The sequence below is a fragment of the Fistularia commersonii genome, chromosome 2 (assembly GCF_037954325.1).
Source record: "Fistularia commersonii isolate RoL2024-O1a breed Wild chromosome 2, RoL_Fcom_v1.0, whole genome shotgun sequence".
Lineage (NCBI taxonomy): Eukaryota > Metazoa > Chordata > Actinopteri > Syngnathiformes > Fistulariidae > Fistularia > Fistularia commersonii.
The window spans coordinates 22,542,679-22,557,144 of record NC_141285.1 but is presented as its reverse complement, the minus strand read 5'-3'; the positions used below and the strand labels follow the sequence as shown (position 1 = coordinate 22,557,144).

Sequence of the window (14,466 nt, the reverse complement as noted above, 5' to 3'; positions counted from 1 at the left end):
GGCTGCATGACTCTATGACTTACAAATGAGAGAGTGAATGGTATTTGTCTCTATATGACCTGTGAATGACAGGACGAATAAATCTATGTCTCAATAGGACGCGCGTATGAGAGGGGCAATACTTGTATGCCCGTTATATGACGTATGAATGAGAGGGGGAATGGTTGCTCATCTCTAAATGAGGCCCTGTGATTGGTCCAGGCTGAGTCCCATCTCCCGCCCACTGAGGTCTGAGATGGGCTCTAGCTTCCCGCCATGCTGAGGGCAGGAAGGTATTGATAATGAATTGGTGAGTGAGATTATTACTGAAATTGTTGCAATAACCCTGCTTGTATTGCCATGTAGGCGTTACCACTGTCATACATGAAATAGAATTTTTGTAGATATAACGTCCAAATGACAATAAACCAAAACACTCAAATGTTTTCAATCGGTAAGTAAATCACAAAAAGCCATTTATATTTCATACGACTGTCGGCCTGTCTCGGAAATATATTTTTTTGGTGTTTCTGGAACTCGGCGGTCTGTCCGAAGAGCGGCTCCTGACGCAACGCTGGCGCTGCACAAATAAACCGAACAGCGGCAACGCCAAGGGAGGAGGCTAACGGCTAACCGCTAACCGCTAACTAAAACACACTGGAACAAGCGGGCGATAGAAAAGACGGAGTGGATGTTCTTCTCCGCTGTCTCCTCTGCATCCGCCAAGGCCGGCCGCGGCTCAGCTGGTGGAACAGGCGTTCCACCCGTCGGAAGGTCGGCGGTTCAATTCCTGCTGTTTCCTCGGGCGAGACACTGAACCCAAACTTGCTCCAGGTGGTTCCTCCAAACATTAGCGACATGGCAGCGGGTGTGCGAATGGGTGAAAGCTATCCAGTGTTTAAGTGGAGACCATTTACACCTTCTAACTTCCTGTTCCCTCTCCCTCCAACTGTGAACCTCCCCTCTGGACTGTTGACCCTTGGTACTTCAAGTCCTCCAACTTCTTCATCTGCACTCCTTGTTGCCTCACCCTCTCACTCACACATGCATTCTTTCCAGCTGCAGCTAACCTTCACTTCCCATCTGTGTCTCCACCTCCCCAAATGTTCCTCCACCTGCTCCCTGAATGTTCAAAAGGTTGTAAAGGGCAGGAAGAACACCTTCATGTAGTCAAAGACATGTATGTTTTTAATGGATAAAGGTTTTCAGCAGAAGTTAGACGAGGTAACATGAACAGCTCCAAGACTCTTCACACCTCCAGAGGTGGCGGGCCCAAAACCACATTGTGTCTGTGAGCAGAAGATGCAGGGTTAGAACCTCAGGACCCGGAAACTCCGCAAAAACCGCCGACCTCCTGCAGATGTTTGACGGCGATTCGGTGCAAAGAAACACGACCCTCTGGCCGTTTAAACCTTCTGAGAGTTATTCATCTCCCAGGGCGAGGTCCAGCAAACATCTCTTCGTCTGCCGGGAAGCCGCAAAGCCGCCGCTGCCCACCATCTCCTGATAATGACGATGGTGGCTTCCAAACCTCGCAGACTCTCCTGCATCTCCACTGGAGAAGGAAGAAAGAGAGAGAGAGAGAGAGCATTGTCAGGACGGAAGAGAAAAACCAGGACAGCATTAACAAGAATGAACGTATGATTTGAAGATGTTACCATGGGAACCATGGGAATTAAATATTTCGAGCATGTTTATTAGTTACGAGTGAATGACAGGGTGAACGGCGTGTGAATAAGTGAGCGAACAGATGATTTATCTGTATATAACTTGCGAACGGGAGGGTTAATAGTTGTATGTCTACATATGACGTGTGAATGAGTGAGTGAATGGTCGTATCCAGTGTATATATGATGTGGAAATGTTCTGTCTGTTTATGACTTACAAATATTTGTCAATAAGACATGTGACTGAGAGGGTGACTGGTTCTATGTCCATAAATGGCATGTGAATGAGTGAATGGTTTCATGTCCCCATATGTGACCTTGTGATGGATGGGTCCAGTCAATGAATGAATGAATGAATGGATGGATAGATGAATGAATAAAATATAGCAGATATGAGAAGATGTTACACAACGGATCGGCGGGGCGTAAACCACGATTAGCTGAGGCACCCGCTTTTACAAATATGAGTCAGGATTCTAGCAACTATAAATACATGCAGTCTCACACACACACCAAGCTTATCATCTTGAGCGGCTTTAACCACCTCAAAGAGCCGGTCGGACACATATTAAAGTGCAAAATGACAAATTACTTTCCCGCACTTACAAACCTGAACCCCCTCATCTCCCGCCGCCGACGACATTCCGTCAGCTCAGCTCAGCGACGGAGACGGATTGTCCCGGTGGGCTTTAAGCGCAGAGCCACTTAGTGTCTGACCATGGGACTATCGAGAAGGAGCTCAGACGGGTGTCGGACGTCGCACTCGTCAGTAAAATTAGTAAATAAATCAAATCTGCAACAAAACGCGCGTATTCGCTTCAATACTAACAGAATCGGCTTCTGACGGGCAGCTCGGGATTCGGCGTACGCTAAAAGCTAGCACCTCGTTATCTGTAGAGCACCTTCGACGTCAACTTCTCGAAGAAAGCCCCTTCACGGCGTGATTGAGAATGCGCTGCGGATTCTGGCGACGTAACGGATGGAGCCTTCAGCGGCAACAAAATGCGCTAACACTTCATTAGCATTTTACTGAACCTGTTAAACTTTGAGTCAGTGGTACTTTCTTTGCGGGTGCTGGTGGGAGTGGGAGGGGGGATATAAATGGCGGCGTGGTCGGGGGTCAGGGATCACACTACCGGCTTTCTCCGCTTGATGAATGGGACTTATTTGTTACGGGCCGTGAGAGGATTAAGTGGTTTTGATGGACGAGCGAGTGTTTTGTCTTGTCGGCGGGCGCTGCTTTTTGGCCGCCTTGTGTTTATTGGCCGGGGGCCAAAGGTGAAGTCGGAGGACTCCGGCGAGGTACGTCTTCCTGCTGACAACCCTCCTCCTCCATCTGCTGCTCCAAACATGTACACTTCACTGGGGATCAGCCTCTGGGATTTGGGAGAAGGTGTTTACTAGCAACTCCTGCGGGACCAAAATGGCAGATGTGTGCCTGAGCTTCTCCCCAAAAGATAAATGCTGCGGCCAAAACGGGTTCTTCATCGACTTGGAGAACAAACTTTTTGCTTCTTCAGGGCCTTCTAAGGGGAGAATACATCCGACTTGTCTCGTGTTAGCGTTTCTCAAAGGGGAGCTTGAGCTCACTGCTAACACAAGGTTAGCATGGTGCAGCTGTACTGAAAATAGCCTGATTTAAAGAAAACGGTTGAGAGTTGCTGAGCAACGAGATACAGCTTGGAAATCTACAGGCTAAAGTTTGCAAGAGAGGGCTAGCTGCATGAGTCAGCATTAGCAACGCGGAACCTCAATGCTCTTCCCAATTCCTGCTGTGAAGGTACTAAGAGTTTGAGGAATCCAGAAATAACAAGATAATAATCTAGTGGCTAACCGCTTGCTAACAAACACCAAACCAGGTTAGCTTTAGTCCCCGTTGACGCTGTGCACTCAGAGTTTCATCCAGAGGAATGAGGATGTTCACACCAGCTCGAGGCAGCATGAAGGTCACGGACGTTCAGAGCTTGAGCATGTATTTAATGGCACTTGAGAACATCAGCCGCTAATTGCTAGCAGGGTCAGCGTGTGATTTGAAGCTCTGGAGACTCTTTTCCGTTTCACGGGAGAAGGAGTCCATTTGCTGACTCGACAGATCGGGTGTGGTGGTAAACGGCAGGCTGTGTGAGGTAGGGAATTATCTCAGACCAGGACCTCTTGCACACACAAACACACACACACAAACACACACACACAGCTGTCAAAACAACACAAGGGTCTTGTGCACATCTGTGTCGTCCTCTGCTCCGTGTTTGTGTGTTTGACCCAGCAGCTGCGTGTCGAAAAAAAAAAACAATAAAATAATTGTTGTCTGGAAGCGGGGCCGTGGCAAGAGAAGTTTGAAGCCCGGGAGCGCGGTGACTCAGAAGCATCGAGGCCTCGGGATCGCACGTCCTCATTGTCAGATGGCAGAAGAAGAGGAATGTACTGTTAAAAAGGACTCAATGAGACTTGATGCGGTGGCGGAGCCATTAGCGCTCCCAGAAGCCAGAAGGTCCTTTGGATTCCCACAGGGAGGCTCCTCTGTTCTCCACCTGGGGTTCCTCAGGGTTCTCCTGAGTTCTTCCCACCGTGTAAACACATGGAGGAGGATCATTGGAGACCTGGAATTGCAGCAGGTGTGTGAACTACATGTCTATGTGCCAGGTGAATGATTGAATGTTTATACAGGTGGTCTTCGCTTAACAACGGGGTGACGTTCCAAGAGGTCCTTCGTTAAGTGATTTCATCGCGTTTCTATCGTCCTCTTCCTCTCCTTTGGGCCCTCAGGGGTCGCCACAGCAAATCAACCTTCTCCATCTAACCCTTTACTCTGCATCCTCCTCTCTCACACCAACTACCTTCATATCCTCTCTCACGTCTCACGTCCATACATCTTCTCCTTGGTTTTCCTCTAGATCACCAATTCCAGCACCCGTCTCCCAATATATTCACTATCCCTCCTCTGTACGTGACCCAACCATCTTAGTCTGGCTTCTCCAAAACATCTACCATGTGTCGTCCCTCTGATGGACCCACTCCTGATCCTCTCCATCCTGGTGGCTCCCAAAGAGAACCTCAACATCTTCATCTCTGCGACCTCCAGCTCTGCCTCCTGTCTTTTGGTCATTGTCACTGTTTCTAGTCCATACATCATCGCTGGTCTCACCAGTGTCTTGTCCACCGTTCCTTTCATTCCAGCTGATAGTCTTCCATCTCTGACACTTTTCTCCACCCACTCCAACCTGTCTTTTTACCTCTTTTCCAGACTCTCCGTTGCTCTGGACTGTTGACCCCAAGTACCTGAAATCCTCCAACTTCTTGATCTCCACTCCATCATTTCTAACGTACTACCGTACGGTATTTGCATACATATCAGCCATTTGTACCGCACTATTTTACCTTTTCTTTTCCTGTAATGTTTATATTTGCATGAATATAGAACAATTATAAGTGCAGGTAAGCGCGGACTCACTCACTACTTCGCTGCCAGTGCATTCTGCATTTATTTTAGTTTTATTGCAAAGCCTGTTGTAACTCAGAGTCGTTGTTAGCCAAGTATGTTGTTAAGTGAGGACCAGCTGTGCAGTTATTTCCGTACTATAAGTTTTTTCACAAGGATACAGCTAATTTATGGACATTTGGGGGCCAACGAGTTTCATGCCGTCGAAACATTTAACCTCGTCACTTCGGACCAATGAAATCACCAATCATATTCTGAGGCCGTTCAATTCCGACACCAATGAAGACTTTAATGGTTTTAGTGCACAGGAGGAAGACTGGAGTCGGACAAAATGGGGATATTATTCATCTTTTTCATCAGCCGTGTTACACGCGCTGTTCGGAAAAAAGCATTTCCATCACATGTTTGTGAATGTTTTCTTTTTTTTCAAAATGGTGCTTGAAGACAGCAGCCTATCTTATATTACCGGTATGTATTTAATTAAAAATGTAAAAAAAAAAATGTTTTTGCATAAATTTCTCATATAACAACACGAACCTCCGGCTTATTTACACATATTTATTTCGTTATTTATAGCCGGTGCGGCTTATATTCAGGTGCGCTTAATAGTCCAGAAATTACTGTTATATTTATATGAGTGATAGAGTGAATGGTTGTATGTTTCTTTATGATGTGTGAACGAGTGAATGGTTGGGGAATCACCGGGGACCCTGAATGGTGCAGACATGTAATGAGAGGGTGGATGGACCCCATGTCCCTATATGACAAGAGTGAATACTTGCATTTCTCTATGTGACTTGTGAATGAGAGGGTGGACGGTCACATCTATCTGTATGACCCAGTAATTGTCGGCGAATCTATATGGAGGCCCCCAGGCCAGTGAAGTGCGGTGAGGTTCATGACTGGTGAGGTAAACCCATCATGAGGCAGGAGAACTGCATGCCTCACCGGGTGGCTCTTGGCAGCCATTTTAAGATCAATCAGCACAAGGAAATAGTAACACACATACAGTTGTTGACCAAAAAAAACACTGTACATTGGAGGTTTAGTTCATATAGAAAAAGTGTTTAAACATTTTGACAGCGACTTACAGAGAGACGGCAGTTTGAGTGCAGACCATGCCACCAGTCGGCCGTCATTGCGCAACATTGAGGCTCAACAGTGCGCGGCCTCACCTCATGTCTCTTCTTGGTATTTGAACAATAAAATGGACAAACCCAGCCATTTTTAATAAAAAAAAGTTCAATGAAAAATACCTTTACAGTGCAAATCCCTGACAAATATAACCATTTAATCTTTTTCTTTTTACATTTTTTTTTCTTTCCAAGATTGGCAAGTGAGGCACGACCTCTACTGCCTCCCCTGACTGCACGTCACCGCCCACGCTCTCCTCCCGCTAGCCGCCCTCCAGCCATTTATTGCCATCTCCCATTGGATGGCTGACAGCGTGAGGAAACGCACCAGCCGGCGTTAATTAACTAAAGTGGAGTCTGTTCATTCATCAGTCTTGATAATCGATGTGACTCGGAGCGGTGACGGAAGAAGAGGTCCGGACCTCAGACGTGCGGAATGAATGGATGAGTACGTAGATAAATACAAAAAGCGAGAGGCGAGTAGTAAACAGCGGCCGGAGAGTGTGAGTCACCAACCCCGGGAGGAGGGCTGTGAGTCACACCAGATACTTTTTAGGTCAGGTTTATAAGATAAAAAATCTGAATGAAAATGGGTAAAATAAAGCTGCTGCTGTTGATTCCATGAATGTAATCACTGTCTCCGCTCACCCGGTTGGTTGGTAAACAGCCGTACAAACTCCACCAGCGGATGTCAGGACACCTCAGAGTTCATCCTCTTCTTCTTCTCCATCTTCTCCTTCTTCATGTGGAACCAGTGGGAAGGCGAGCAAACATTCCTCTACCTCCAACCTGCTAAGGCAAAAGGAAAAGAGGGTAAGAAAAGGATCGAGGACACAACTTGAAAGGGTAAATTATTCATTCATTTATTAAAACCCCACATCGGGACGAGTCACCGCTGCCAGACAACCATCACACGGGAGACACAGTATTCCTGTTTTTTGGGTGACGCACAATAGAGCTTCTCTCTAACTCGACGGCAAACCGGGGAGCTCAGCGTCTCGCACGAGGACGCTTCGGCGTGCAGACAGGTGTAGCCTGGGAATCGAACCGCCAACCTTATGATCGGTTAAAGACGTTCGACCGAGCGTTCCCTTTAAAACAGCCATGGATGTAAATCGGGCTCAAGCAGGAGCTCCCTTTGGACAATTCGCGTTTGCATGATGCTCTTTGCAGATGACGCTGCGATGTATGTTGAGCAGCAGGAGCAGGCGGAGGGAAGTCCGCGAAAATCCGAGTCGTGCCTCAGAGCCGTCGACAAACTCCTCGGTCTAATATCGTCTCGCAGAGGCTGCTATCGCTGCCTGATCGCCCCGATCTTCTCTGTCAACCACCGAGAGACGCTGGATGACTGCGGCTTGTTTCAGTATGAAATGAAACACGTCTGAAGCCTCAATATGGTGATTTTGGCAAAACGGAGAAAAACTCATAAGAGGTGACGCTCGAGATGAAATCAGACAGATGTGGGTGCTTAACATTTTTTTCTGGGGTTTTCAGGCCAAGTTACCATCTGAAAACCCAGTCTGATAATGTCTGAGGCTAGACATTATCAGCTGTTGGCAGTTAAATAAAGCTTTATCTCTCTCCCGGTGTCGCAGTCGCTCAAACCCTGATACAAATTATTCATTCATTCTTTATGGATGGATCTGATCCAGCAGTCAGGGTCGCCAGGGTGCCGGAGCCCATCCCGGCGGTGGAACAGTGTCAGCTGCACTATGCGATAGAAGAATATCAGCCAGAATGAAAGGAAAGGTGGACAAGACGAGTGGTGAGAGCAGCGATGCTGTATGGTTTGGAAAAGGTGACAATGACCAAAAGACAGGAGGTGGCAGAGATGAAGATGTTGAGGTTCTCTTTTGGAGCCAGGATGGAGAGGATCAGGAATGAGTCCATCAGAGGGACGGCGTAGCCACAGTGCAGCTAGTTAGCCACCCCTCACAGATGGGCATTGGCGCATCCACTCACCAAGCCAAAGTACAAAACAAAAAGCAGTTCTTACAGGGTGGGATGGCTGCTGGAGGAAAGTGCAAACACAAGAGGACACAGTGAAACTGGGTGGGATTTGTTTTTTTCCTTTGGAGTGAGAAAGGTGTACTCCGCAAAACGTGCTGAGAAGCCAAAGAAAGCACACCACAAAAGTTATTTGAATGCGGGTGGAGTTGCAGGAAGATGCAACACGTGACGGGGGATCCAGTCATTACTGGGGGAGTTTGGTTGGTAGATCATGATAATACACAGGACAAGTTATTACTGTGCCTTTGGCCAAAATCCTGGGCGCAAACACAGCAAGTAGCCAAGTCTAGGCTGTAGAGAAGCTATATACCAAACAACGAGCCAGCTACCAGCAGGCTACCACCCCTCCAGCTAGACACCACTGATTTACATTAGCCATCAACAGCCTGAAGCAAATCATCGGGGTTTTCAAGTGGGCTCCTTTCGTCATCGGTGTTTCGTCCAATTAGGCGCGCGATTCCTGAAGAGGCTTGATGGTGAAATCCAGCCTTCTGGAAACGCCTCCTGCCATGTAGCCGATACAAAAGCTAATTATCTTTCTTTGGCAAACATGCTTCCTCCTCAGCCACAACCACTCGCTCGCTCGTTCTGCTGCCCGAGACATTTTACTGACCGCAAGTTTCAGGCTCCGTCCGCGAAAAGCCCAACTCAGGCTGCAGGGCAACGACAGACTTTACCACAAATCCACGACGGCCCACCTCTACCAGCCGCAGCCGAGCCGTCCGACCTCGTTGCATAGTTAAAACACACATTTATCAACATCAGTTTTTTTTTTTTTAAATGAAAAGATGAAACATGAGACAGGCTAAAAAACTAAACTGAAATATCCTCTGAAAACAATACTCACCAATATACAGGAATAAATAATGTGAAAAGCGGCAATGTGAGGTAGTGCAGTGACTGATCAGAGTGAGTTATTGTGCCGGAAAGCTTTCCTGTATCTTTGCGTTTGGCAAAGTGGACGAAATCACTGAACTGACAGCAATCTCATGGAAACGACTGCTGCCATTTGATTCTTTTAATAAACCATGTAACCTGGATGGATGCGACACCGGCTCGACGACAGCGCATCCGTCCGAAGTTGCTCCTGGAGATGGTGTTTTAGCTCAGACACATGAAAAACCAGAGGGAAACATTCAAGGGTCGCGCCACAAGCGACGGGTCGAGTCCTCAGACCACTTCTGTCCGTGCTTTATCTTTGTGAATAAACAAATAAGGAAATTTTCCTGGCAGGAATTCAGATCCTCCTCCTTTTTCTTCCTCCCTCTCTCTTACTCTCTCCAGCTCTTCCCTCCCACGCAACTCTTCGTCGATTTAGCTAGCTTCCTTCTGGCCATTTTCTCAATCTTCCATTATCCGGCCGGGCGGCGGACGCCATTACTCACGCCGCAGACTTTCCCTCTCCCTTCTTTTAGCGATCAAAATCGGAATAATTGTGTTATAATTGTGTTATAATCGTGTTACGACTATATTATTAACGTCCCATTACACTCAGCGGGTGAAAAATCAATCAGGATTCATAAAGGACCTTTTGATAGATTCCACAATGATTTAGATCTCCGGATGTTCCTTCTGCACGACGACCCACCCACAGATCCGTGACGGCGAGAGGAAGCGTAGTTAGTGAAAGCAGACCGGGGGATTATTGCAAGTCTACTGATTTGCCAAGGCCGCGGTGTGGAGGGGACATCGAACGCGACGCTCGGCGGGGAAACAAACTCAGAAGCATCAATGTGTTTTTCAGGCATCAGAGATTATATGCACTTATACACACACACACACACACACATATATATATATATATATACTGCTCAAAAAAATAAAGGAAACACTTGAACAACACAATGTAACTCCAAGTCAATCACACTTCTGTGAAATTATAGTGTCCACTCGGGGAGCAACACAGATTCATTTTGACTTGTTTTAAGGACATTACATCAAAGTTGGATCAGCCTGGAGTTTGTTTTTACACTTTAATTTTGAGTGTGATTCCTAATCCAGACCTCCATGGGTTGATACAATTGATTTCCATTGATCATTTTTGTGTGATTTTGTTGTCAGTACATTCAACTGTGTAAAGAGCAAAGTATTTTATAAGAATATTTCATTCATTTAGATCTAGGATGTGTTTTTAGGAAGTGCTCCCTTTATTTTTTTTTTGAGCAGTGTATATATATATAAATATGTGTGTAGTTGTTTCTTAAGATACAAATTTAATTTGTTCCTGAAGTGGGTTCGTATGTTGATTTTTTTGGATCTTAAATTAATTTTCCTCGTTTAAAATCACAAAAAACAAATTAGTAACACCCCCCTCCCCCCCATGTGCGGTACCAGTCACAAGTGCATCACGTTTGTGCTTCATTCCTGTTTCGTGCTTCTTTTCCATCTTCTTTCTTGCTTTCTTAGGGCCCATGATGATTTAAAAAAAAAAAAAACACAAAATAAGCACAAAGATATAAAATGATGCCACACCACACGATACGAGAGATGCGTACTGTACGAATTACCCGGACAAAGTTGCGGCGGCATCGAATTTTGATTTTCTCACTCTCGGATTCGTATCGTTACACTTTTTTTTGTATTTCAAGGATAAAATGTGCTCAAATTGTGCTTTGTGTCTTAAAAAATTAGCATATAAAGTGATTCGTATCTTAAGGGGCCACCGTATACATACACATATATTCTCTCCATTAGAAAGTGGCATGATATGTCAGAAATATACTAGAATGTGTTGTTAAAAAAGCAGAAAGAATTGTTTCTTTAAAAAGTGCATTTATAACATGTTATTACCTAAATGCGCAGACCATCATTTTACTGGCTAACTTATGATGCTGGGTTGATGATGTACGGAGGGCGTTGGGGTTAACTTTGGCCATCCGCTAGTGTTAACCTAGCTACGGTGGGGTATATAGGCTAATAATGCTACATTGTGCTCACTGGTGCAGCTGGTTTTCAACAGAGGCTAAAGCCTCTGTGGTTTTCTTTCACAAGCAGACAAAAGCTGTGAAAATAAGCAAAGCTGGCTAGAGGAAACGCCCAAAGCTGGATGTTTTCCAGCGAGGATGTGAACAAGCCGCTGCTGCAGGAGGAGCGTCTGACCAGGCGCCCGAGAAGATGCCATCTATAGCGAACAGCCAATGACAAAAAGTGAAGCTCCTCATAACTCTCTCTGTTAGCATAGCAACACGGCTACCTCTTTGGCGGTCTTCATTTCAAAGTATCGTTTTTATGTAACTGCTACAAATATTGATCCAATGGAACAATTGCGTCTCGGTAACCAGGGTCATTTTGAAAAGTGGTGGTCCAGACCTGCTCTGTATAAAAAGTGCAATCAGACAACCAGGATGTGATCTGGTTTATAGTGTTTATGTCTTCCATAGAGTGTAAGACAACTAGCGAGATGCAGACCAAGTCTGTAACTGGTCTAAAAGTCTCAGGGTGAGGAAACACCTCGCAGCCGCGTGGAGGAGGTTTTCCGCCGCTTCATGACAACACTGACGGTGCGCCGCGATGCGTTTGAGAACGTCGCTTAGAAGCAGGAGGACCAACACGTCGCACAATAACGTCCCGGATGTTGAAAACACGGTTAACCGAGCAGGTGATGGAGTGGCGGTCCTGACGGAGTCAGCTCTTGTTGACGGGGTTCCAATCCGAGGAGCGGCACAAAAACAAAAATACATTTTTAGATCGATCACACACAGAGACATTCAACCGTTCACCCTCTCGCTCAAACATCATATAGGCATAGAAACATTCATTCATTCATTCACAGTGACATACTATAGCATACCATAGCAGTGACATACCATAGTGTCATACGAGTCAAACACTCATTTCTGAATCATGAAGACACGTCCAACAATTCTGTCATCAACACGACATATAGACATTCAGCTATTCACTCTCATTCATATTATAGAAAAATACAACCCATTCATCCTCTCATTCACACCCTTGGGGCAATTCAGGCTCTCCAGCGAACCCCCCGGCATATGTTTGGACCAGGGGAGGAACTCTGTGGAGCCCGACGCTGAGAACGTGGAGCCTCCACAACGAAAGGCCTCCAAAGGGAATCCAACCAGGGTACTCCTAGCTGTGAGGAGGAAATGCTGACCGCTGCGCCTCCCACACAACCTCTACAGCGAACGCTACAGTGGGGTAATTGTTTGCGCCGTCACCTCAGAGCGGAGAGGCTCTGTGCTATTAACTCCAACTGACTCATCATGGCCAGTGATGACTAATTTCCGGTATAGATTTCTGCAGACTCGAAGGAAGCACAAGGTCCGGTCGCAGGACGTTTGTTTTTTTTTCCGCACTCCGGTTAGCTTCTGGCAGGACTAGCTTTGGGCTGTTAGCGCGACATGCGAGCTACATTGATGCCGAGGTTCTTCCCCTGCACAGACGCCACTCTGTATCTTGCATGGGCAGAACACAGCAGGCGGAGTCACACGGCGGCGTTAGCACAGGCAGTTAGCACGGGCAGTTAGCACTGACAATTAGCATGACGAAGTTAGAGCAGACCAGCTTGACACAGCTTTACATGACAAATACTTCAGCGCTGGTCACTCGTGCACTTCAACATGGCTGCCCCGGGTGTAATTACCCATCTTGTTTGACAGCGGCGTAATGGCGGGTTGCGTTTTTGGCGAGGAGTTCCGTGAAAATAAAACATGCGTCTCCTTCCTGGAGGCCCCGGCTTAAAAACCGAGCTACACGCAACCACAGCTCTGGTGACCCGGCTTCACACCGCTGTGATGGACGGAAACAAGGATGTGAAAACCCTGGCAAAAAACACCATGTTTACACACACACACACACACACACACACACACACACACACACACACACAATTATACTCACTGTAGCAAATACTTCAGGCCAAACTGAAAACCTGTTGACATCAGTGTAAACCCCTTTGATCTGTTTCATTTGAAATTTTCTTATGGGTTCCTTTGTGGCAAAAAAAAACAGGAATTTAAGATAATCTTAATTATCGCTGTGTTTCTGGAGTTCTTTCTCTTCCTGCTAATGCTAACACTATCTCCAGCCAGCCGTCTTTCATTCATCCAAACTAACAATAACAATAACAATAACAATAACAATAACAATAACAATAACAATAACAATAACAATAACAATAACAATAACAATAACTAAAAATTTCCACTTCTTCTAAGATTTGAGACCTTTTGCTTCCTTAGCTCTTCTTAGTTCTTCAGGATCATACAGATGGTTGACTTAACCGTGTCGTAGTAACACCAACACCGTCTTCAGATCGACTGTAATTCTTTACTTCTTCTAAACGCCACTATCATCGGCACTTTTAACCTTTTTGGGAGCCATAATGAGGCTAACTTACTAAAAAAAGGACAAAAAAGTGTTATAACAGGAGAACACAACGATGAACCATGTAAACAACAGAGTTCCAAGCACGACTGCTGCTACGCTATAACGCTACAACGCTACAATGTTACAACGCTACAACGTGGAAAGCGCGTGAGTTTGTTTTTTTGTGTGTCCATGCTGCTCCATTCAAAATTTGATGGAAAACTTGTAGGCCGATTTGCTGGATGCAACTGTTCAACGTTTTATATTTGCCATGGATTCGTATAGTTCCAAAATGGTGTCTTTTTGTTGTATTCATGTGGAATTTTATACCATAGCATTATGCAGTTTCCCATAAAAATATTTCACCTTAAAGATATTTTAAGAAAGATATTGTCTTTTGGGGTCACGTGTATTGTAGTAATGCATTGTAACTAAAGAGTGTTATCACAGTGTTATAAGCATTATCTAGTTAATTTGTGTAAATAGGCTTCACAGTTGTGGGCTTGTGAGGAAATAAAGATCTAAATCTTTGCTTTCAGCTGCGCACAAGGTTAAGCTGAAACAACAGTCATCATCAGCACAGCGTTATGACACGACAAAAAAGCCCAACTTCCATTTTTTGAAGTCAACAACATGTTGGTGAAACCCGTAAAAAAAAGAAAACCTTGCTTTTGAGTTCCTGAAACGTCGAGCGGGTTCGCCATCTGACGTCAACACCCTGTTCAATCTTGCTTAAATGGCGGGGTGGTGTGTGTGTGTGGGGGGGGGGGGGGGGGGGGGGGGGCAAGACATGGAACGGCCTCTTCTCACGTGGGGCATGTGCTCGTCCACATGCATGCAAGTAAGTACAGTACACACACACACACACACACACACGTACGCAGAGGAAGCTCCGTGTGACCAGTGCTGG

General features: G+C 45.9%; 1 long non-coding RNA gene across 2 annotated transcripts in view; it reads right to left on the bottom strand.

Moving 5' to 3' along the window:
• Positions 1 to 1,133: 1,133 nt before the first annotated feature.
• Positions 1,134 to 14,466, bottom strand: part of LOC147236745 (uncharacterized) — a 45,309-nt gene continuing 31,976 nt past the window's right edge. The window contains exons 2-3 of one of the 2 annotated variants that reach the window (XR_015108778.1): positions 6,867 to 7,010; positions 1,134 to 1,534 (exon numbers count right to left, since the gene is read on the bottom strand). This is a non-coding gene — a long non-coding RNA (uncharacterized LOC147236745). The remainder of the gene's footprint in view (positions 1,535 to 6,866; positions 7,011 to 14,466) is intronic. The other variant, XR_015108777.1, reaches the window with a different exon arrangement.